At 45.4% G+C, this 23,916-nt stretch overlaps 1 protein-coding gene across 3 annotated transcripts in view; it reads right to left on the bottom strand.

The window, feature by feature from the left end:
* The window catches only part of Mapk4 (mitogen-activated protein kinase 4), a 130,125-nt gene extending 106,503 nt beyond the window's left edge, over positions 1-23,622 (bottom strand). Inside the window, exon 1 of one of the 3 annotated variants that reach the window (XM_057789234.1) lies at positions 23,153-23,622. The gene's annotated coding sequence lies outside the window, so the exon portion shown is untranslated. Of the gene's footprint in view, positions 1-22,571; positions 22,638-22,854; positions 23,099-23,152 lie in introns of those variants that run through there. The other 2 variants (XM_057789231.1, XM_057789233.1) reach the window with 2 other exon arrangements.
* Positions 23,623-23,916: the final 294 nt, after the last annotated feature.

Genomic DNA, 23,916 nt, shown 5'->3' with positions numbered 1-23,916 from the left:
GAATCTGTATAGCAGGAAGTAAGGGCAATAGCATCAAGGGTCAGGGAGATGAACTGATGTTAACTCTAAGCCAGTTAGTTGTTCACAGTCCAAACCTAACCAGAATCAACAAGGAGCTTTTTAAAACATCGGTTTAGCTAGACCTACGAAATACATCTGGGGCTGGTGCCAGACAGCTATATTATCCCTCTGTGACCAGGAGTACATACCAGATGGATCTAAAGCATAATTTGAGATTAAAACATAGTATCTCCTCTTCCTCCTTCTCCTCCTGCTCCTCCTGCTCCTCCTCTCCCCACTCCTCCCCTACCCAACTCTCTGACCACTCAAATGCAAAACTAAAATAGAAAGCAAGAAAGCTTTTTATAAGAGAGACATTCGACATTCTCGTCCATGGTATGAGGTTGTGGGGTACAGTTCCTTGGAGAGGCTAATATGGGGTGAGGTTATTGACGTGCATTGCTTGTGTGATCAATATGTCTACTAACTTAGTATTTCACATACAGGTCGATCTATAAGCATCACAAGTCATTACCATCCTTTTGTTATCTGTGTAAGCTCTTGAGTTAAATGAACTCCATCAGTGATCATCAGAGATAAATACAGGACTGGATGGTTCCCACTGCCTAGTGCAATCAAGGTCTCCTGGTGTGGGAAGCAGAGGGACCCCTCCATGAGGGCTTATTGCTATCTGGGTTGCCATATGTACAAGGGCACAAGGTGACTGTCAAAAGTTGGGGACACAGTTTGTGGGTACAGGACAACATGAACCCACTCAGGATCTTACACTCGCCAGATCAAGGAATCTGCATTTCCCAGATTATGAAAAGAGGGAGCTTTATATATATATATATATATATATATATATATATATATATATATATAAAATTATGAGCCATAGTTGTTTCTTCAACTAGCTTCATATCATGTAGCTTCCAGGGGTACATGAAGTGAGTGGGAAATGATTCAATCTCCGTCATATTCCCAGAACAATACTGCAGGTGCGTGCTACTATTTAAAGGAGAAGAAAGAAAGGCACAAAAATTTGGATGGATTCCCTGGACTATACAAGCAGCAGCCAAGAGGTGTCATAAAGTAGCAAGCAGTACACAGATGCTTCAATGTGGTAAACTGTTGGGTTTTTCTCCTGGAACCTCTCCCCGCTGAACACCCAGCATCAGTCCTTTGGCAGAAACTGTAGCCACTGTGATGAACATGAAGCCACTCCCTCCCCAATATGCTAGCTGAGGTTTGTAAGACAAACATTCATGCTCCCAAATTTACCACTACAGAGAAAGAAGAAAGTTTTGGATAGGTAAGAACTTGAGAAATCTCCTAGTCCAGGCTTCTCAAACCTTGTCTGCATCAGGACCTATTGCAGGGATTAGATAATAGATTTGTGATCACTGTGTGTGTGGGGAAGGGTGTATGCACACTACTTTAAAAACTCCCAGGTGTGGCCAAACAGACTGAGAACAACTGGCCTGGGTTACCCATTACCCAATGAGGGAATTCACTCCTTGATAGAGTTACAGGATGAGCTGTTTTAGAAGCAGGGAAGTCATTACTCACAAGGTAGCCCAGTGCCTTATTGGATGCTGTGGGTGACCACAGCAGAAAGATTCACACTCCTCGGTAAGGTCATGGAGCATCTTCTACAACCAAAGAGCTCACAATCCAGAGCCACCAAACATCAAAATATATAGCATCTTCATAATTAGCTTGTCACATCCGAGGAGCCAGGTCACACAGACTGGATGGATCAGAATTTCTGTGAGCATTTTCTTATGTTTCCCAAGTTATCCAAAAATGCCCCAGGATAAAGGCTCACTGAACACATCCCTGTTCATTTCACAGGTAAGAAACCTAGGGCCCAATAGAAAGGAAGAGCAGTTAAACAACTAACTAACTAGTAAAGTAAAACTAACTGTTTGTTTGTTTGTTTGTTTGTTTGTTTGTTTGTTTGTTTGTTTGTAGAGACAGGGTTTCTCTGTGAAACAGTCCTGGCTGCCCTGGAACTCTCTTTATAGAGTAGGCTGGCCTCGAACTCATAGAGATCCACCTGACTCTGCCTCCTAAGTGTTGGGATTAAAAGCATGTGCCACCATTGCCCAGCTAAAACTACCCCTTCTTTAAGCTGCCCATTCTTCCTATTTCTTCAAAGTAGAGATGCAGTCAACAGACAAGGCCTTCACAGGGATGGTGGTGATTTGGTGGTGCATGAAAAGAGTGTCATTGGCCTGCGAGATCTGCAAAGGCAAAGAACATGGAACGTTCTTAGGTCCCCAAACTCCTAAAGGATGTAATGCACTCTACTCGGTAACTGCTGTCAGACTAACTCTCTTTTATGTAAGCATGGGTCCTGACCCTTTTCCACCTTTAACCCACAGGCACAGGGGATTGTCTGTGAGCCCCCCACATAAGAAATAAGTGCTTAGCAGAGGATGGCCTCAAGTATTCTGCTTGCTCATTTAGGCAGACCCAGGAGCCACACTTTCTGTAATGGTTTAAAATGTGTTGAAGGGGCTAGAGAGACAGCTCAGTGACTAAGATCACCTTGCTTCTAGAAGAAGACCTACATGGCAGCTCATGACTGTCTGTAAATCCTGGGCCAGGAGGTCTGATGCTTTCTTCTTCTGGCCTCTGCAGACACCACGCATATACATGGTACACATACATACTTGCAGTCAAACTTCATGCACACAAAATAATAAATATTTTTAAATTAATGTGTTTACATTGAAAACTATATATCTTTTTTTTTTTTTTTGCTTTTTTGAGACAGGTTTCTCTGTAGCTTTGGAGCCTGTCCTGGAACTAGCTCTGTAGACCAGGCTGGCCTCGAACTCACAGAGATCTGCCTGCCTCTGCCTCCCAAGTGCTGGGATTAAAGGCGTGCGCCACCACCGCCTGGCTATATATCTTATTTTGCTTGTGTGTGTGTACCATCATGGTGCACATAGGGCTGTCAGATGATAACATGCAAGAGTTTGTTCTCTCCTTTTACCAAGTGGATCCTAGGGATCAAACTTAGGTGGCTGGGCTAGATGGCAAGTGCCTTTACCTGCTGAGTCATCGTCTCTCCAGCCCCCAGCACTTACTTCAGAAGGGTCAACAAAATTCTCCTTCTCTTTAAATGTGAATAGACTTAGACTTACCTCTAATGCATAGAAAGAAGGATGCCTTCTGGGTGGTGGTGGTACAGGCCTTTAATCCCAGCACTAGGGAGGCAGAGGTAGGTGGAACTCTGGGGGTTCAAGGCCAGTCTGGTCTACAAAATGAGTTTCAGGACAGCCAGAGCTAAACAGTGAAACTCTGTCTCAAAAGAACAAAAAGCAAACAAACAACACCCTACATTGGGTGCCATTTGTAATCAGAGACTGCTCATTCATTTGCCAGCCACCCAGACCCAAATAATTACAAAAACCATATTAATTATAACACCATTTGGCTAATGGCTTAGGTATATTTTTAGCTAGCTCTTATCTTAAATTAACCAACTTCTATTATTCTGTGTATTGCCACTAGGCTGTGGCTTACCACATACATATTACTCCTTTGCAGCCACATGGCATCTCCTTGACAATACCTACTTTCTCTCTATATCTCTGTTCAAATTTCCTGCCTGGCTTTACTCTGCTAAACCATTGGCCAAAATAGCTTTATTCATTAGCCAATAAAAGCAATACATATACAAAAGAACATCCCACATCAAATGATAACATTCAGCCTGGGCCATAAAACACTCTTCAAATTCCCACTTGCTCTCTCTTGCCCTGGGAAGACCCGACAGAGAGACCTACGTAGACATGAAGAGGTGTCCCTCCAATCCCCACCCGTTTGAGTGACCTTAGAAGCAGATCCCCAGCCCAAGACAGCCTTCAGATGTCTGCCACCATAGCCAATGTGTAACAGACATCTCATGACAGATCCTGACCCGGAATCACCCAACTAAGGTGCTGTCAAATTTCTAATCAGTAGGAACTAAAAGTTGAAAAACAAAACACTAGCTTTTGGGAACCTTTAAATGATAAGGTCATAGCAACAAATATCTAATACAAGTAAAAGCGCTAATGTACTTGAGGATGTGGCCCAGATGGAATGCCTGCATTGCTCACAGAATAAACATGAGACATTGCTTCAGTCAGTCCTGCTGGGTGAATCTAAGTGGAAAGGCCACAAGCAGTGCTGGGTGAGAAATAGAAAGCAAGTATATTCAGATACTGAATTGCCTTAGAGCTGAGAGAGATTTATACGCACAGTTACATGACAGCTATTGCAGGAAGCAAGGGAGGGCTGCCGTGGGGGAAATTCCACAACCGGCCTAAGTTCGTCCCTGCCCTAACAAAGCACCCGAGAAGACAAGATTTCTGCAACTGTCATAATTTGGAGAAGAAGACAATGGAAGTCTAATGCTGTTTCACAGAGCTGGGATGACAGCAGACAAAGAAGGGGGAACCAAATGCTCCAAGACAGACTCCTCTGGCAGACAGTATACACTGTGCACTGACCTTCATTTGGAACCAAGCAGCAAATGAAATCAGGAGATACATTGCCTTTGCCAGTCAAAAATGAACAAAAGTCTTCAGAAGACATGTGACCAAACAGCTTTAGCAACATGGTCCACATGGTCCCCAAAGAGCAGCATTGTTTGTAATTGCCAGAACCTGGAAACAACCTAGATGCCCTTCAATGGAAGAATGGATGAAGAAAGTATGGAATATATACATATTAGAGTACTACTCAGCAGTAAAAAACAATGACTTCTTGAATTTTGCATACAAATGGACGGAAATTGAAAACACTATCCTGAGTGAGGTAAGCCAGACCCAAAAAGAGGAACATGGGATGTACTCACTCATATTTGGTTTCTAGCCATAAATAAAGGACATTGAGACTATAATTCGTGACTCTAGAGAAGCTAAATAAGAAGGTGAACCCAAAGAAAAACATATAAGCATCCCCCTGAATATTAACCTTCATCAGGCGATGAAAGAAGACAGAGACAGAGACCAACATTGGAGCACTGGACTGAAGTCTCACGATCCAAAGGAGGAGCAGAAGGAGAGTGAGCACGAGCAAGGAACTCAGGACGGCGAGGGGTGCACCCACACACTGAGGCAATGGGGATGTTCTATCGGGAACTCACCAAGGCCAGCTGGCCGGGGACTGAAAAAGCATGGGACAAAACCGGTCTCGCTGAACATAATGGACAATGAGGACTACTGAGAACTGAAGAACAATGGCAATGGGTTCTTGATCCTATTGCATGTAATGGCTTTGTGGGAGCCCAGGTAGTTTGGATGCTCACCTTAATAGACCTGGATGGAGGTGGGTGGTCCTTGGACCTCCCACAGGGCAGAGAAACCTGCTTGCTCTTTGGGCTGAGGAGGAAGGAAGACTTGATTGGGGGAGGGGGAGGGAATGGGAGGTGGTGGCGGGGAAGAGGCAGAAATCTTTAATAATTTAATTAATTAATTAATAAAAAAATCAGCAAGAAAAACAAAAACAAAAACAAAAACAAAAAAAAAAAAAAAAAAAAAAAAAAGAGTCCCAAGTGGTCATTAGCAAACTGTCTGGGCCCACTCTTTGCATTCAGATGATACCTCGTGCCCAGGGCAGACATGGACAGGTGTCATGTCCATTCCCTTCCACTCTTCTAGCCCTCCAGTCTGGGAGATGCCCCAGCTCTCCTCCTGCAAGCCACAGTAACTTTGGTGACCTGAAGCAGCAAAGCCACCTTAGCAAAGGTTGACTTAGGAATCTGGATGCTGATACTGACAAGGAACAATCTATGTGTCTTAGTCAGGGTTCCTTTTGCTGTGAAGAGACACCATGACCACGGCAACTCTTACAAAGGAAAACATTTAAGGTGGCTTACATTTTCAGATATTTAGTGCATTATCATCATGGTGTGACATGGTGGCATGCAGGTAGACACGGTGCTGGAGAAGTAGCCAGATGTCCTGCACATTGGTTTGAAAGCAATAGAAATTGGTAGTATCTTGAGCAAAGGAGACCTCAAAGCCTGCTCCAACAAGGCCACACCACTCCAACAAAGCCACACCTCCTAATAGTACCACCCCCTTTAGAGGCCATTTTCTTCCTAACCACCACACTATGCCACATGACTCCTGCTGACACCATGTCCTCTTCCAGAAGCCTTTCCAGAGCTTCCAAGGGAGCACAGGAGGACTCCATGGTGTGAGGGAAGAAAGGTGCCACAGAAGAGGTAGCGCCTGAAGAGATCCTTGTTAGACAATCTGGGTGCTGATGAGACCTGTCAGAATCGATTTTCTCAAGAGCCATTTGTTGGAGATGTATCAATTACTGTGTGATGAAGAGCCCTGAGAGGAAGCCACAAATCAAATTTTCATTACCAGACCGAAGCAAGAAGCACCACAGGTGAAATCCATCGCTGCTGATTTCTCTTCAGACGGGATACATGAGAGCTCATCCCCAGCTGTGTGCACCTGTCTCCATCCAACTATTCGCCCACTGTAACCCACATCTCGGTTTTCGTGGTGCACATCTGCCTTGCAGCTGGATCTTCCTTGTTCTGCACTGGCTCTGTGGCTAGAGTACTAGGAACCGGAGAGACTGCCCTGTCTAAAACTGAAAGGGGATGGGTTAGGAGGGAAGGAAACGTGGCCACCAGCAGGTAACAGGGCTTTTCATCTGTCTCAGGGTCAGCCAAGGGGGGTGGGGGGAATGTGACCCTGGCTAATGCTAGAAAAACTCAAGAGTTCTCCACCAATACACAATGGACTAAGAGTGGCTCTGTCCAACCTCAGCTAGGCTAAGGATGTAAGATAGCCTTAGTCCCTTTCAAACAGCCCTCACAAGGCTGCATTTTTGTGTCTTAGCTGCTCCAAAGTTTCCCTAACCTTCAGAGTCATTTCATGTCCCTTGGAAACCAGTCTCTGTATTAAGAGAACCAGCATGGTCACAGTCTTGAAGTCTGAACTACGGGGCAGAAGCAGAGGGTGTCACAAGGACAAGAAGATGGAAAGGTCATGTCCCTGGTGGCCTCCTCACTCTCAGAGGGCCTCCTGGAAATGTTGCCTGTGCAGGTGCATGCTCGTTCTAGTCCATTTTCCAACATGCAGACAGTGGGCTGACAAGACTAGGTGCTCCCTCACCTGCCTCAGCATAGACCAATCCCACTCGACTTCAGATTGGCCCAAGTTCCTCCCCACAAGGACAGGCTTCTGACAGCAACCGCTGCTTGTCCCCCGGCACCGAGCCCTGATTGTGTCCTCATACCACATTTGCCTCTCTCTTGTCTTCTCTGCTGCCCCTGGGATACTGCCCAGTGGTCCCCTAGCAAACTCCTGGGCATCTTTAGCTTCCCCCAGAAGCCCCCTCTGAGGCACATTCCCTCTGCCTATGAAACATGCATATCCCACAAAAGCTCCAGATGCTCCCCTGTAGAGAACCAAGGAGCGGCTCTATGGCTCTCTCTGTATTGGCCAGTCATCCGGCCATACCCCAGTACCGCAGCAAGGCTTGTACAACACCTAGCAGGTAATAGATCTTTGTAATACAAAAAACGAAAAAGAAAAAAAAATGATCAATTTTCTTGGCTGAGAGGTCACTTCTAATTCCCATCTCAGCATCTTTTGACCTTTCCCTAAACCACACCACTTCCTTCCTCCCCCTTGTAGCAGCAGCAGTGTGAGCATCTTCCAGGAAGGTGTTAGAGATGCATATTCTCCCCCCCCACACACACACACCTGATGGATCAGAAGTTCTGAGCATCCCCCAGCACTGTCATTTAACAAACCCTCCAGATGACTGGATTGGAGAGCCCCTGCCTTGGGCATTAGAAACCACAAGAAGAGGTGGTACTGCACTTAGCAAGGGGCTCCTGTCCCAAGCCAGCTGAGTCCTCTGTTACAGAAACTATCCCTACTGACCACACAGGGGTCAGAATTGGATATACTCCTTCCCTTCCCCTTGGACTAAACAAAAATCGCCTGGAAACAAAAGGAAACCAGGCCACATAGGTGCTCTGGCCCCAGGGACCTCTGAGCTCTGGGAAGCTGGGAAGGTCTAGGCAGAAATGAACTGTCCTGGGCAGGGTTCACCCAAGGGTGAGTCAGGGCTGACATGCTTCTTTCCGCAGATACCAGTTTCTGGCCACGTGAGCGTGAAGAACAATGTTAGACAATATCAGAAGTGTGACGGGCAGACGGGACACACCCACCACAGCAGAGATAATGGAGCAGTAACTAGAGGATCTCGGCTGTCCTTCTGTTTCGGCTCAAAGTTCAGTGAATGGCTATGGCTATCAAGGCTGCGGCTATGAGCTGAATGCATTAGGTTTTATACCTACTCACCACCACAGCATAAGACAGCCAGCCCTGTGGAAATAAAGAAGCAGGTACATTTCGTATAAATCCTTCTACCTCCACGTCATGCGTCATCACCACCTTTGAGCGCCTCCTATGCACAAGGCAATCTTGGGTGTCACAATCTCATCTGCATGGAACAATGATCCAAGGATCTCAGAAGACATCCTAACACCCAGATCACTCAAACTGCTGGAGTGGGGAACCAGAACACAGAGAATCCAGCTGGACCTGCTCTGGAAATTTCCTTCTGGTGGGCTAGTTTTCCCAGGGCTAGATGGATTTACACTGGTTTCAGGAGGAGAAAAGTCATTTAGTCTTTATCATCAGTAGACCCTGTGTGCTACAATACTGACCTGCCGGGTAGGATGTGCCCACTGGCACAATAGTGGCCTGACTGTTCTGGGAGCAATCAATAATTTCTTATCTGATCAGAGGCCTTAATCCACAGAAGGGAATCCATGCCTGGTACTGCAAACTGATTAAAAAAAAAAAAAAAAAAAAAAAAAAAAAAAGAGCTGAGTCATAGACACTGGGGGAGGGGAAACACCCACTACTGTTGCTTTGCTAAATGGACGTGTTGTCAAATTGCCTTCTAAATGTGTGTGTGTGTTTATGCTGGTAAGATCGGTGCTGCTCTCAACCTTGGTCAGAAAGGCTTCTTCCTAGCAACGGGCAGTGCACTGTTAAAGAGTCAGGATTAGTCAAAGTGCCGAGAGTGAACCTCCATCACATCCAGCCCCAAAGCTCGGCAAACGCTTCGAAGAGGTAAGGGAAAGAACGGACCAGAGTGGTCTGTTATGACACACTGTCCTGGGGACACGCCACAGTCACTGTAACTCAGAAGCTCACAGCAGCCGTGTGACCTGTAGATCCAGGGTGTCAAGAGTCTCAGCATGCGTGGGGGTAGCGTTCATGAAGCCCCAACAGCTGCTAAGGGATAGGGAGTCATTTCTTCTCAGTGGTATAATAGCCACTGTTAACCTTTCCCATGCTCCAAACACACAAAACACAAAAACTCAAGACTTGAAAACAGGGAGGGAATTACTGAGTGGAAGAAGAGATCCAGGTGGAGCAGGACCAGAAGACACAGAGAAATGAGGGGTGAAATGACCAACATATATGACATATAAGAATACTGGAGCCAGATGTGATGACTGAGACATATAATAACAGCACTTGGGAGAGTGAGGCAAGAGGATCCCTGTGAGTTCAAGGCCAACCTCGTCCACACAGTGAGTTTGAAACCAGTCTGGGCCATAGGGTGAGACTCTCCAAACAATGGAATCCTAGAAAAATAAGCTCAATACAGCCCCTCCTTTCGGAGACTTCCTCTTCCCAGTTGGGGTTTTCATTATTTTGACCTGTTTCTTGCCAGCGTGGATCCTTGAAACCCTGAGGACCATGACAATTGTTCCCCACGGCTGTTACAGCAAGAGAGGAAGTCTCCTGGGCAGGAAGTCAGCAGAACTGGACTCCGCATACTATGCCACCTCCACTTCCCTGTGGAGTCTTGGACAAGTTCTGTGATCTCCAGTTACTCAGTTATGAAACGAGCAAGGCAATTCTCTCAAAGAGTTCCTCCAGCTCAGATATCATGTGACTTGAATGTTCCTGTGTACAATGACATTAGCCTTGTAGAAATGGTGCCATTTCTACCTTTGGGAAGAGTTCCTTGACTGTCCAATCCCCTGAGTGCACATAATTTACCAGACACAATAAGCCTATGGAGGAGGAGAGAGTGCCTATGCTGATGACATTAGTCAGAACAATTCGAACTTCTAACTACGGATTCATGCAGGGGGAAAAAAAACCCGGACATAGCAGCAGGAAACCAGAGAGGAAGCATGGAGTGTTCTTTTGTTTTGGTTTGGTTTGGTTTAAAACAAATGTCCAGAATAAAGTTGTTTCTACTGGGGACAAAAGAGCATTGAACCAAAAACCAAACATGGATTCTGGTCCTGGGCTACCAGGTGGTGACTATGCCATCTAAGACAAGACAGATGCTCATCTTAGCCGACTTTAAGTGTTCCAACCTGGGAAAGGGGAATCATCACAGAATTAGCCCAGGACACAGGAGAGTACTGGAAGATTGACACATAAAAGGCTCCATTGCGGGAATTACACCAAACCAAGGCAGATGTACGTGACTCATACTATTGTATGTTCTTGTAGACTTGGAACTAACTTATAAAAACACATTTTCCAACGAGAAAGTCTAGAGATTGAACACAGGACAGGATCTTACATTCCTCTTTTCTTTAACATCTTAACTTTTGCCATTACTTTCTCAATGGATAAATATATTGACTTAATTTAAAAATCAAATTGTATGAAGGCTGGGGATATAACTCAGTATTAGATCAGTTATCTAGCCTGTAGAAGGTGCTGGGTTTTGGCAGGTCTCCAACTCTCCCAAATGTAAACAAAAAATTATATTTTCATATATATATATATTTTATATTTTATGAAAATATAAAATAAAAAATCCTTTCCCTCAATCTTACTTTACCACAACTAACAATGTCTCCTCCCAAAAAAGCCTGCCTATTTGTTCTACATAAGCACAGGTCTCTGCACTGGCCCCTGGGTCTGCAACTCCTCTCTCTATTACTAGAGAGGAAATATCCTTTTTCAAATCACCTAAGTGTGAGGCAATGTAGTTTTAGATTACTGAAATCTGACATTACTTCTAGTGGTGATAATTAAATAATAAGGCCACTATCGTTTCTTGTCGACCGGAAAGGTAGAAAGAAAGACAAGGAGTTCATGCTTAGGGAGGAGGACAAGCCCGGACGGAGGCGTGGGGCAAACTCTAAATGTTGTTTGTTGGGTGGCACAACTAAAAACACATGTAGTGGGTGACAGGCTTTGAGTCTGGGGTCTCAGGTCATATACCTGCTGGTGGATAAACTGGAGAGAGAAGCCCACGGTGTGTCCCTGCCTGCTGTGACACTAATCTATCTGAAGTTCACACTCAGTGGCCTCTGCAGAGAAAAGCGGGTCTGAGGTTTTGCATGAGAGAGTTCTTTTGGCTTCGAACTAAAATCACTAAGTCAGCTAAAAGCATCAGCATCGCCACCGTGAACTTGCACACAGGTTCTCCTCCACCAAGAGACCCAACACAATTAACAAGGTCCCGAGCACCAACCTTCTTTCATCTTCAATCTCCAGATTTATAAAAGGAAAATATAGAAAAGCAGAAACATAGTCAGGATACAACAGGTCCACAACTATTTTCATCTGCAGTGTGAAAGCTCCCGCCTCACTCTGTGGCCCTAGGTCTTTCTGTTTGCCATTTGGATGGTACCTATTTCAAGAACCTTATTGTACAGCAGACAGGTGGGCAGTCAAAGCCATCCGAGTCCTTGGCCGAAGGTAATGAAATAAATAATTCCCAAAAAGTTTACATCCTCCTTCCTCCAATCAGGAGACTCAGTGGCTATTCCACCCCTGAGACCTATTTCTTAGCTCTTCTTGCGAGATGACCCACCACAATCGTCTTCCTCGGTTTCCCCTTATAAAGATCATTGCGGGCTCTGAGCTTCTCCCTCTGTCCTGTTGGGAGCAGTAGGACAGTTCTGAGTCCCCTGGAAAGTTCTGGGCACTCCCAGCATTGCCTGGAACTAATGCCTGGGTCTCTGTCAGGCGTCACCGAGTCAGCTGCCTGTGACTCTATTGAAACTGTAGGGCATATATTACCTATTAGCAAACAAAAGAGTCTCAAGGTGGCTGGGGAAAAAAAAAACAAATCCGAATAAGCAGAGTATGTGACAAAAATAAAAAATAGGGTCACGCTGATGAATTTCAAGTAACTTTACCTTCTTAAAAATGAAAAGTGAGTTCAAGAGCCCAGGCTACTGGTAAAGAAGCTGGAGTGTGTGCTTAGAGTAAATCACACTGAAAGAAACAAATCTCTTTCCTTTCAGGCTGAGAGGTGACGGTTCGTGAATTCTTCCTTCAAATATTTTGTACATTTTTCAATTTTCTTCATTGTATATATTTGTTATATACAGTACATAAGAACATTTCAGACATGTATATAGTGTGTGTTGAGCCTAATCCCCCATCTTCCCTACTCTGTCTCCCCATCTCCCCTAGATATCAGGCTGCTATGTACATGTAGAATTGTATGTATCTGGGGGCTGGAGAGATGGCTCAGAGGTTAAGAGCACTGGCTGCTCTTCCAGAGGTCCTGAGTTCAATTCCCAGCGACCACATGGTGGCTCACAACCATCTGTGCTGAGATCTGGTGCCCTCCTCTGGCGTGGGGGCATACATCGAGGCAGAATGTTGTATACATACATAAATAAATAAATAAATAAATAAATAAGTAAATCTTTAAAAAAAAAGAATTGTGTGTATCTATACAAAACTCTAGGACATGAATTCTTATAACTGGTAGGAGTGTCTAGTGATTCTGCCTCCAAAAATGGAAAAGCACATTTTTCCCAGACAACAGAATAATAAGCTTCTTCACAACTAATTGATTATTTCTTCCAATGGGATCAGTCGCAGACTAGAACTACACAGGAGTGGAATGACAGATCTGTTTCAGGGACAGTTGTTAAAGCCTAATTAATTGGTGGATTTCTGTTTCTAGAAAGATGACAGATAATTAAATGTATTCTTTCCCAGTGTGAAATACTATCAACCTAAAGTATCAGCTAGATCAATCATTGTGGAATATGCAAAAATAATCCGTGGTATGGAGTGATCTCAAAACCGTTGGTGGAGACACACCCCACCCTAGCTAGGACCGTTCCTGCCGGGCTGAATTCTGATGCTCACAACCTTCCATTTACCTCCTGGCTACAGACCTGAAGCAACAGGGGATCTGAAGCTGCTAGGGAGGAGAGCAAAGAAACAATCAAATATTTTCTGGTGCAGGGATCCAGAGGGAAGGGACTCAAAAACAAAACAAAACAAAACAAAAAAAAACATAACTAGAGTCTCCTTCCTCCCTCTAGAAAGTCAACAGAGGCTTATCCTGGCCTGGGCCTGGACATGAGTGTTCCGTCTCTATAAAAATATGGAAGTTTAGCCATGGGTAAGAGGTCCTGGTTTCCATACAGAAAGCCGGGCAACATGCTGAACAAAAACGCCTCACCAGCTAACACAGTCAGCCACATGTTAACTAACAGTCAGTCACACATTAACTAGCACCCAGTCAGCTGAATGTTAACACCCAGTCAGCCATACGTTAACTAACACATAGTCAGCCGTGTATTAACACAGTCAGCCGTGTATTAACTAACACACAGTCAGTCGTGTGTTAGCTAACACATAGTCAACCGTGTATTAACTAACACAGTCAGCCGTGTATTAACTAACACACAGTCAGCCGTGTATTAACTAACACAGTCAGCTGTGTATTAACTAACACAGTCAGCCGTGTATTAACTAACACACAGTCAGTCGTGTATTAACTAACACACAGTCAGCCGTGTATTAACACACAGTCAGCGTGTATTAACTAACACAGTCAGCCATGTATTAACTAACACAGTCAGCTGTATATTAACTAACACACAGTCAGTCGTGTATTAACTAACACAGTCAGCCGTATGTTAGCTAACACACAGTCAGTCGTGTGTTAGCTAACACACAGTCAGTCGTGTGTTAGCTAACACACAGTCAGTCATATATTAACTAGCACACAGCCAAATGTTAACAGTCAGCCGTATATTAACTAACACACAGTCAGCCGTATATTAGCTAACACACAGTCAGCCGTATATTAGCTAACACACAGTCAGCCATATATTAACTAACACATAGTCAGCCGTGTGCTAGCTAACACACAGTCAGCCGTATATTAGCTAACACACAGTCAGCCATATATTAACTAACACATAGTCAGCCGTGTGCTAGCTAACACACAGTCAGTCATACATTAACTAGAGAGGTAGAGACAGGAGTGATGTGGCTGGGTGGAGAGAGGATCATAAAGTAGGACAGGAGCTCAGTGCAGTCTGAGTTTTGGTGGAGACAGATGGAGCATGGAGATGCAGTCTGAGGACAGGATTGCCCCTTCAGTCTATGCATTAGTAGAGGTAAAAGAACTCTCTAGTGGCTGGCCTCTCTGCTTCTCTGATCTTCAGCGTTAACCCCTATATCTGACTCTGGGTTTTTATTATTAAGAACAACTAGTATGTCTTCGTGCTACAGTATTCAGCACACATTCAAAGAGAGCCAACCAAACAAGGAAACATGGCAACTAAACATGAGCCAGCAAGAAAATCAGAACATGCAACAAAGAGGAAGAGCAAGTGCTTAGGTATTGCAAAGGGAAAATTCCCAGACATAGGATGCAGAACATCTATGCCTAGCATACGGATAAAACCAAGGAGCCAGTGGCGCAGACCTGTAACCCTGAACCTTGGGAGGAGAGGTAGGAAGATCAGTGCTAAACTGGAGGTCAGCCTGGGTTTCCAACAAGGCCTTGTCTCAACAACAACAACAACAAAAATTACAAGGAAAGTGGAAACTATGTAAAGCAAGACTATGATGTTGAAAAAGAATGAGAATTCTACAAAAGAAATTCAGTGATTAAGACTGAAAATATAAACAGACGGATTCCACCCAGATTACATATTGCTAAAGAAACACACTGGGACTTAGAAGACAGAACTATGCAGAATACAGCATGGAAGAATTTAAAAAAAAAAAAAAACTGGGGTGGGGGTGGGTGGAAAACATAGGAAGTAGTATGAGAGAAGCACAGTAAATTTAGAATGGCAAATTGACTTTGTACCACAAAAATTCTCCCATAAATAAGCAATCAAATTTGGAGAAAGTTGATAATATTCCCCAGCCTAATTTCTCTTCAAGCCTGCAGACACAACCAAGACAGGTCACACGCTGGCAATGGAACAGTGGTAAAGAACTATGACGGAAAGTGTATGTGAGTGTGTGACGTGGGAAGTCCTTGTGTTGCTTTTGTTGGTTGATGAATAAAGCTGTTTTAGCCAATGGCTTAGCAGAGTAAAGCAAGGTGGGAAATCTGAGCAGAGATACAGAGAAAAAGAAGGCAGAGTCAGGTCAGGTGCCAGCCAGCCACTGAGGCAACAAGACATATATAAAATGAGGTAATGCCATAGCCACGTGGCAATACATAAACTAATAGGAATGGGTTAATTTAAGATGTAAGAGCTAGTTAGAAATATGCCTGAGCCATTGGCCAAACATTATTGTAACTAATATAGTTTCTGTGTGATTATTCAGGTCTGGGCAGTCAAGAAACAAAAGTGCAGTTTCTGTTTACAAGTGTGGATATTGATCTCTCTATCTGCCACTTTCCACTTGACAGGCTGATGTAGGGATGAAGAATTGGTGCCTGTGAAGCTCAGCAAAGGTTCACTGTATGGTGATCTTCACAAAGCTCTCCCTCCACCACCACCTCCCGCACCCCATACACACACCCTCCTAGTTTGCTTCAGTAATTCACAGGCAGCTCCACTACTGGGAATAAACACACTTGAGATTCTGGCACCACCGCGGACCATTAAGAATGGACACAATCTTAAACCAGGCAGTGGTGGCACACACGTTTAATCCCAGTACTTGGGATGCAGAGGCGGGTGGGTCTCTTGTAGGCCAGCCTGGTCTACAAGAGCTAGTTCTAGGACAGGCACCCAAGTTAACAGAGAAACCTAGTCTCAAAAAGCCAATAAATAGGGGACTGGAGAGATGGCTCAGAGGTTAAAAGCATTGCCTGTTCTTCCAAAGGTTCTGAGTTCAATTCCCAGCAACCACATGGTGGCTCACAACCATCTGTATTGGGGTCTGGTGCCCTCTTCTGACCTGCAGGCATACACACAGACAGAATATTGTATAAATAATAACTAAACATTAGAAAAAAACAAATAACAAAAAATAAAAATGGATACAATCTTTCATAAAATTCCCATTTTACCTGTGAAATCAGAGGCACACTGCACTGTTTTTTTCTTTTGAGAGATGGCTTATACACAGGTGTTGTTGGTCTTTTGTTGTTGTGTTGTTGTTTGTTTTTAATCACAAAACCAGCTAGAAAAGGAACTCACCAAAAGAAAACACAAACAGGAAAAAAATGTATAGAAAAAAATGCTTAGCTATTCAGTAACTAAAATGCAAACGACATCAACAAAATTATTAATTTTATCAATCAAATATAGAAACAGTGAGTATCATGCATTCTCAGTAGTGTGAAGAAATTTCACTGCTAACAGCAAGAGTAAAAGCTAGCGCTGGGCGGTGGTGGCGCACACCTTTAATCCCAGCACTTGGGAGGCAGAGGCAGGCGGATCTCTGTGAGTTCGAGACCAGCCTGGTCTACAAGAGCTAGTTCCAGGACCAGGAAAAAAAAAAAAAAAAAAAAAACAAGAGTAAAAGCTAGCATGCCACTTTCAGAAAGACATTTATTTAATCACTCCCTTGGCTAAGTAACTTTGCTATCTGGGAATATATCATAGGAAAAAAGCCAGTAATATAAGTTGTCAAAAGAGTATAGGCACAATGACTCATTGGGGAGAACTTGGAGGGAAATTTAATATTTACTAATAGCAAAGGGTCGGGGTACATTGAGGAGTCTGCAAATATTGAATTACCCATTCATTAAAAATTACATTGACCAAGAGTTTGAATCATAAGTATCATTTGTTCCTAGTATTAACTAAAAAGAAATTAAAATTAAAATTGTACATATAATATAGTCTCAATTTTATTTTATTTTGCTTTTGTTTTTTTTGAGACAGGTTTTCTCTGTGTAGCCCTAGCTGTCCTAGAACTATCCCTATAGACCAGGCTGGCCTCGAACTCACAGAGATCCACCTGCCTCTATCTCCCGTGTGCTGGAATTAAAGGTGTGCGCTACCACTGCCCGGCTCAATTTTATTTTAAAATGAGCTAAGGAAACCGTTTTTTAAAAAAGAAAAATGAATGGGGTCAAAGAAGTGCACAGATAGATTTGTTTATTTTTGATACTCATGAATATGTATTACTTTCCTAAACAGAAACATAAATGTTATCATTCACTGTAAAGAGATCTTAAAACAAGCTAAAATAAGTTCTATAAAATAATTCCATTCCCTCAACCCAACTGTTGGAGTTCCCCCTTGGTTGTTTTCAGAACTGGGTGTGTGTACACACACATCTGGCACCAATGTAATTAGTTTGAATCTCTGAGTCGCTTTCTCAGAATGAGATGCCCTAGAAATGAGGCAAGTGATTAAATCCTTTTCCTGCCTCCTCCCTCTCCACCAACAAACTCTGGCAACCAAGAAGATTGAAGAATATCCCAGCAGCACTGAGCATCCGAGAGACCGGCAAACTCCTGGCTGCCAGCCCCAGCCTCCTGATGGTCCTCTCTGTAACCCTGGCAAGCCATCTAACTGCTCGCTACCTTGATTTCCCCACTTACATGATGGGCAAGGAAGGCTGTTCAGGGGACCCTTGAATCTCTTTCAGTTCTATTTTCTGTGAATGAGTTAAATAAAAAAAAAACTCAATAGATCTCAACTCTTTAGAATATTCATATAAAGAGTCAGTTTAAAAATAAAATAGCATTTTCAGATGCCCCTATAATAGCAAATCTTCCTGCTTTTTTTTTGTTGTTATTGTTAATCTAGACTTTGATACTTTAGATTAACCTCACACAGAGCTGGGGGTATTTACATAATGAAACTAGATTGCTCTCAACTAAGGCAAAAAGATTAATTAACATACTGGAGAATTAATTAAAATCTAAAATATAGTTTTCAGTGTTTTATTATTTAGCTTACGAGTACTTAAATTGCCTGTGCATCACCAACAACCACTACCCTCAAAGTAAGAGAGTAAATGCTTCCCTCTTGGTCTGTCTGAATGCACGGAAAAAGTCTCAGGGACTCCTGAGAGAAATCTAAATTAATGAACTCTTACTAAAACTTCTCAGTGACCCTTCGATGACCTGAAGACAGGCTTCATTCGCTTTCTGAAGCAGTGTGTTGGACACTGTCCCACCTTCCGAGGCACAAAAGTAACTTCTATCACTGCAGCTCGGCTTAACTTAAACTACCCTTGCCCTCTTTCCATCCTGCAGTGATACTGCTCATGCTGATTCTGGAGGTACATCAAGCTCTTGGTTTCGAGGACAGATATCAGCAGAAGCACAGGTCATCCCTGGAACCCACAATCCTATGCAGATCTTTCTATGATTTAAGACAACACCCTGAGAGGCTCCTCTAGGCTTCTACTGGTCACACACAAAGCAAGGTTTTAATATCATGTTCATGCATTCATCCATCACTCCTCAAGCCCTGTCAAGATGGCTTTACCAGGAAAGAAACCAAAACTTGAATTCACGGTACCCTCCTTGACTGTCAGAGGACCCATCCAAGGCTTGGTCATTTTGCATCTCCAAATTACGTAAGCAAATTCCTGCAGAACTCAACTCCTACCACCACTTCCCTGCCCTGGTGTCGCCCACCAGCTCCTGCCCAAGCAGCAGGTTCAGATGCTCCTGCGGGGTGTGCTTACTGCCCACGATGGTTCTGCTACCCACACTTCTGGTAGGTAAGTTAGTGTTACACTAAAGAGAAGAATCTGAGAAGGAAAAGTTGCCTCAAAAATGAACTTAACAAGATGATGACGGGGATTCCAGCACCTGTGCTGACAGAGAATGTTAATTCTGACCTGAAATTATTTATATAGAAAGTTCTACAAAGTTAATCATACATTTATTAAGTCACTCTTACGGAAAAGAATCAAATGACAATAAATAAAGTCTCTCCCGGATAATCATGTTACAGCATGATACATAATATCCCGCTAGAGCATGATACATAATATCCAGTGTTCCATAGAACAATCATCCTCAGACAGGAGTAACTTTTCTCCCAGGGCACATTTCTTGGTATCTGGAGATACTTGGGGCTATCACCATTTAGAAAGGGTGGCTCCATAGGCTACCAGCATTCAATGGGTAGAAGCTATAGACATAACTAAACACTAGACAAGGTATTTCTATAAGGACAGCTGTCCCCATTCCTTTGACAAGGAAACACAAAGTCCAGAGCCATGGTTTAGAATCTGTCTTGAAGTAATGGGCATGTGTGTGGGGAGATGCAGACTCCCACTGCAAAATAACCAATCTATAGACCTTGCGGGAGAGCGTGTGAAGGCCAAGTTGTTGACAGGTGTTACCACCACATGATTAAAAACACTGAAGCCTCTGAGGAGAAAATGGAAATTATACTTCAAAGAGAAGGAGGTGAGCATGGTGGAGCATGCCTGCAGTTCCAGAAGCTCAGAAAGGAAAATTTGAACTTTGAGATCAGTGAGCCTAGGCTACACAGCAAGACCCTATGCAAAAAGAAGATTGAGGTCTCCAGAGGTATATGGATCACGGGACAGCTAGGACCTTGGGCTGTGTACCAGGAAGGTGCCTCGCCTAACCAGTTACTTCTGACACCTGGCATATGCACCATAGAGGCAGATTTTCACTCTTCGATAAGGTTTAAAGAACAAGGACCCCCCAGAAGACAGAACAGTGACCTACGTTCACATTCAAGACAAATAGACTGAGAGCAGATTGCCTTCCCCTGACCAGGTTACACAGAGTGCAAGGACTTCCTGGAGCAGCTGAAAAGGCTGAGGAGAACAGGGGACCCTGAGGAGGGAGGGAGAGGGTGAAGAAGTGGACAGCAGCAGACACTGCGGTGTCACCTACTCCACAGACTGTCTGCAGTTGCATGCAGGGAAGGACAGATGCAGGCAGAAAAAGAAGACACATTCTTGGCCTGGAGGAAGATTACAGTCAAGCTCAGCTCAGGTGAAAACACTCCAGGAATGCGTGAAAGAATGGGGGGTGGGGGTGCTCAAGATTGACCAGCTGCTGGGACAGCTAGGGGATCTCACAGAACTGTAAAACTTAATATGCTCCCATTATGTCAACAGTCCAACACTCTGCAAACCTCCCAGGCAGCCCCTCTCTAGCAAACTAGTAGAAAGCCCTCCAAGTGAAAACCTAGCCCCTTCTAAGGGCTCCGAAAGATGTCCTGTTCTTCCTGACACCTTTGCTGTCATTTCCCTCCAATGGACTCTTATTTCGTCTTGTAATACCACCTTGTGTTTTCTCTAGAGATTCCTGCTCTTCGTCTCCTTTGGTTTTTCTTTCCCTTTGCTCCTTAGCCAGCATAGAGCCTGCGAGCACATTTTCTATGAAGATTTTCTAACACATCTGCTTCCAGAAAAGACTCTGGGGGGGCGGGGGAGGTTAAATTCATAACAAAAATAATGCCATGAAGTTTTAAAAGAACTTAACATGGAATCAGGAATCACTTTAAGAAGAAAAAGTTCATCGTATCAAGAAGCTGGGATCACACAGTTACCAGAAACTGTTGGAAGTCAATGTCAAGAGATAAACACACAGAACAAATGGAAAGTCTCCATTTCTGATCAAAGAAAAGCCACAATTCTCAGGGTTTCTTTTGGTTTTTGTTTGTTTTGTTTTGTTATGTTCCTGTTTTGGCTTTCCTGTCTTGATGCCCAAACTGCAATTTTACAAGTTTATCTTTTATGAACTGTGTCAAGTACTTCAAGACAAGGACGATGATTTGATTGCATTTCCTGGTTGCAGCTCTGACATAGAAGTGTTTGGATAGCTACCATTGTATTGGGGCTCTATAATAATTTTATGGCCAGTTTGCATCAAAATCTGGGGCTACCTCTTCAAATCTCTCAACAGGTCTGTCTGAGCATTTGTAAGGACACTCCCTTGGCCCTGGTACCAGGCTGAAGTAAGTTCACCCCTTATTGTCCTTCCTTCTTGAGTTGGTTGTGTCCCCACCATCTGTCTGTCTCCCCTGTTCTGCACCCCTCCACCCCGCCCCGACCCCTGTCTGTCTTTCTGCCTTCAACACAGATTCCCTTTAAAGCACTAGGGTTTGGCCACATTAAACTTTGTTTCATTCCCTGTTACAATCAGCACAGTTTTTTTTTCTTTTCATTATTCTGCCTCATTCCAGTGGAATCAACCCTCAAACATTCAAGCCTAAGTTGTCTGAAGCGTAGAATCAAGCTCTTTTCAAACCACACCATAATCTATAAAGTTAAAATGCAGTTTTCTCCGGAAGCTGAAGACCCATTACACTCCCCGCTTCTTGTCTCTATGCACACCCCCTCCACGAGTGCCCTGCTAGTACACTTGGCACACATTTAGCCAAAAATGTCCTTCCCATATTAAGTTCTCCGTAAATAAGGATTACGATAACGGGGTCCTAATAGTTTCCTCAAACATCAGAGATATTCAAACAAGAACCTGTCAAACTGAAAACGGCATGGCACACCCATTTTGCACGTAGTAGGTACTCAATAAACATCTCGGAAATTAAGCTAATCTTAAAATCTTAAAACAGCTGCCTTGCACACAGTAGGCCTCCAGTAAAAGGCTAGGAAATTGAATACCAGCCAACACTCGTTCTTAGAGAACCTGGCAGAGATGACATTAATCAAAACCACGGCGGCACAGATCCATGAATGGAAATGCACGTCTCGAGGTAGCGCTTTTCACAGTGCAGGAGGAGCGCGTGACAAGCGCAGCCACGGCAGGCATCGCGCCCTTTTAGAACGCTATACCCACCTCCGCTCCAGGGTATCGATGAGCGATCAGAATCTAGGGGCTGGAAAGCGCCTTTCCAATGATTGTCACTTCAGGGCAGCACCTGTAACTCTCTCCACAACCCCCTCATTGGGTAACCACCCACCCGGGTTTCTCTGAGGACTCCAGAGTAGGAGAGAGAGAGAACAAAAGCAAAAGCCCGCCGGGCTTCCGATTCTTTTCTGATGGAGATCAAGCCGGCCCGAGGCAGCGGGAGCCGGCCGGACAGAGCAGTGATGTCCGCCCCCAGCCGCTGCCCGCACTGCCAGCCCTCCCCAGCAGTTGGGGGCTCCAAGCAGCCGGGTCCTCTCCCGCCCCGGGCCACCGACCCGCAGAGGGGACGCTTCTTTTGGGTGCGGCCATGGAAAATGCTAGGCTGCCGGCTGAACAGGGAAATAAGCTGGAGGATAGGCTAACAGGGAACTGAACCAGACCCCCAAACCACGATCGGAATCAGAACTCGAGAACCGCCCCTCTGCGACCCCGAATGCGCGCTGTCCCCAAGGGGTGGGGTCCCTTCGTGGCGCCCAGCCCCCGACCACAGGTCCTCTTCCCTAGCACACACCCATGGGGGAACCAAGCCGCAACCTTCTCACCCAAACTGGGGACCCAGGGACAGCACCCGCGCGCGGTGTGCGGAGGAAGAGGTCACCGAAAGGCGGCCGAGTGGGTCCCGCCGGAGATCGCGGGCCGGCGCTCAGAAAGTCGCGAGTTGGGTGTCTGATCGGCCTTGAGGGGGGATCACGGGTCAGGTGAGGCTGAGATGCAGAATGAGCTTGGAAGTCCGGTCCTTGCTGTCCCCAGCTCTCGGAACCCCCACGGAACTCCGGGAGGCGCGGGCAGAGGGAGAAGAAAGAGGGCGAGCAGGGAGTCACTCACCGAAGCAGATGGAGCGCGGCGGCCCTTTGTCTGCGGCCGCGGCGCCGGCGCTCTCTGCCCGGTTGCTCCAGCCCAGTCGCGGACGAGCTTCAGCCGGCTCCCCGACAGTCCGGATCGGGCTCTGGCCCGGCCTCCACCGTGCTGCCCCCGCCGCGGCTCCGCCTCCAGCCCCGCCCCTTCTCTGGCCCGCGGCCCCCACCTGCTGCGGTAGGGGGCGGCGGGGGGGGGGGAATAGAGAACCCCAGGGAACCTCACTGGGGACCATCCATCTGGGACCCAAACCAAGAGGCAACCTCACCTGAGCAGCCCGGCTCCTGCACCTCCTGCCTGGAGCCTGGTCCCGGGGCAGCCTGGCCCTCCCGCCGGGCACCTGCTCTCCAGGGCCCCTGTCGCTCTAGAAGCCGGTCCTCACTCCTGCAGGGTTGGGGGTCCCCTCAAGGCCCTGTCCCGGAGGAAGGGATGGCGGGAATTGGAGCTCTCTCTGAGCTCCGGCAGGAGCCTGGTCTTTTCTCCTAGTCAGCCCTCTCTACAGTAACTGCTGAGACCGAGGGCGGAGAGAAAGAGCCGGCTGGAACTGGACCGCTCCAGGCAGGGGGAGACCCGTGTGGGCGGGAGCCAGCCTCCGGCCGAGGGTCGAGGGGAGGCTGTTGGACCTCAGGTCACTAGCTGGCCTTGGAGGTGCTGCCGGTTGCCTGGACTGTGCATCAATCCTCGTTCGTGAAGTCCAAGTAAAACTCACAGACAGGTAGCCAGAGAAAAACCCGAGAAGCCTTCAGACCCCAAACTTTGGTGGTGACTGGTATTTGAGCTGTCTTTCAGCAAGTAGATGCGTCACTGAATGCCTGCGTCCCTTTAAAATGGGAAGCTGCTTTCCTAAGCAGGGAAAAAAATGCGATGAACTAAATATTGTATAATGAGGTCACCAGTGGCTTTAGCTGCCTGTGAGCCCTCCCTCCTCCCAACCAAAGCTCTCAAAGTGGGGGCTGCACTAGAACATTTCTCGGAGTCTGCTGCATCATGTGTTTATTTCTGCCTCATCCTGACAGGGAGAGCGGTACAATT

The sequence above is a fragment of the Chionomys nivalis genome, chromosome 14 (genome assembly GCF_950005125.1).
Source record: "Chionomys nivalis chromosome 14, mChiNiv1.1, whole genome shotgun sequence".
Lineage (NCBI taxonomy): Eukaryota > Metazoa > Chordata > Mammalia > Rodentia > Cricetidae > Chionomys > Chionomys nivalis.
The sequence above is the reverse complement of the archived record's forward strand: the minus strand, read 5'-3'. Positions and strand labels throughout refer to the sequence as shown.